The sequence below is a fragment of the Seriola lalandi genome, unplaced genomic scaffold, assembly GCF_002814215.2.
Source record: "Seriola lalandi dorsalis isolate HSWRI2012SDOR001 ecotype SW California unplaced genomic scaffold, Sedor1 jcf7180002038557, whole genome shotgun sequence".
In the NCBI taxonomy this organism is placed as follows: domain Eukaryota; kingdom Metazoa; phylum Chordata; class Actinopteri; order Carangiformes; family Carangidae; genus Seriola; species Seriola lalandi.
In genome coordinates, this window is record NW_019509133.1 from 1 (window position 1) to 1,664 (window position 1,664).

Genomic DNA, 1,664 nt, shown 5'->3' on the forward strand with positions numbered 1-1,664 from the left:
TGGATGGATGGATGTTTGGATGGATGTTTGGATGTTTGGATGTTTGGATGGATGGATGGATGGATGTTTGGATGTTTGGATGGATGGATGGATGGATGGATGTTTGGATGGATGGATGTTTGGATGGATGTTTGGATGTTTGGATGGATGGATGGATGGATGGATGTTTGGATGGATGGATGTTTGGATGTTTGGATGGATGTTTGGATGGATGGATGTTTGGATGGATGGATGGATGGATGGATGTTTGGATGGATGGATGTTTGGATGGATGGATGGATGGATGGATGTTTGGATGGATCACTCACTAACTCACTCACCTTCAGCGCTGAAGTTTCTCTCGGGGGGTTTCTGGACTTCCAGGGTACCACTTGTGGGTGATGGCCCAGAGCGAGAGCCTCTTTCCCGAGCAAACCCTCGAGTGTGGTCCCTCTGGATCTCATTGGTGAAACGTGGCACATTGACAGGAATGTTCTCAGGCACCACCTGCACCAGAGGAGGTCCCATGGGTGGGTGCTCGTGTCTGCGGCTGTACACCTGCATACAACGCTCTTCCAGCGCTCCAATCAGCACTGACTGGTTGTTCACCACTGCAGACAGGGCTGCGTATTTGGCCTCCAGTTCCCTGTACCTGGAGGCCAGACGTAGTGACTCAGTGGTGGCATTAAGGATGCGTGTCTCCAGCTGGGCCAGCTCCAGTGAGTTGTCCCTCTTCCTGATGATCTCATGCAGCAGCTGCATGTAGAGTTGGGTCACCCTGGAGTTCATGTTCCTGCTCTCTTTCCTCAATAGCTTCATCTCATTTACCAAGTTGCCATCCACATCCACCACCAGCTTCAAAGTCTCCATCTCCCGACGCTGCTTTGACAGAAGGTCGCGCACTGCAGCCACGTCCAGGCGCGTCACTCTGTCCTTATCGGTTGAGTAACCGCGGGCGGCACAGATGGGGCCTGTGATCTTCTGTTCAGGGACCAGGAAGGTGTAAGAGCACTTTTTGTTTTCTCCGCTGGCCTCTGGAGCCCTTCGTATCCGGGAGAGGATGGGGTTTTTGGTGAGGGCTTGGCTGTTGCTCCAGAGGGCCAAACCAAGCAGAATAAATAGGCTCCATGTTCCAGGTCCCATGATTCTTCCTCTCTTTATCCCCAAACAAGCTACAGATCTACAAAGAAGAAAGAAATATGGAAACCATTTTAAGGTTGGTGTTCTTCAATATTATATTTACTGTAAATAAATCACATAAAAATTTGTCTGTCTGTCAGTACTTTACAACTTCCCTACACTTTCAGTGCCAAGCATATCGGTTCCTACTGAATATGTGAATCTTAAACACAGCTCATGATAGTCAGTGGGTCAGTGGTTCACCGCTTTCACTCAGGGTGAAATCCAGACTATTAGCCATGAGACTGTGGAGAGGCGTTTGTGGTCTTGTGGGGATGAATACTAACGACTTCATCATCAGGCTTTATCTTGTGTTTAGTGCTTTTCTAGCAAATATTAGGTAGCATTTAGCTTATGTACAGCCTCACAGAGGAGTTAGTGGGGTTAGAGACTCTGTTAAAACGGGTTCATTAACTTGCCAAAACAGCTGGGCATTGTAGTTTTCAGCAAGCATTACTCAAACAGGGGTATAGTGCATTTGTTTGGGGACGATTTTCAGCTGTGGA

At 48.3% G+C, this 1,664-nt stretch overlaps 1 pseudogene; it reads right to left on the reverse strand.

Moving 5' to 3' along the window:
* Nucleotides 1-320: 320 nt before the first annotated feature.
* On the reverse strand, nt 321-1,155 carry LOC111648377 (angiopoietin-related protein 1 pseudogene; annotated as a pseudogene).
* Between the last annotated feature and the right edge of the window lie 509 nt (nt 1,156-1,664).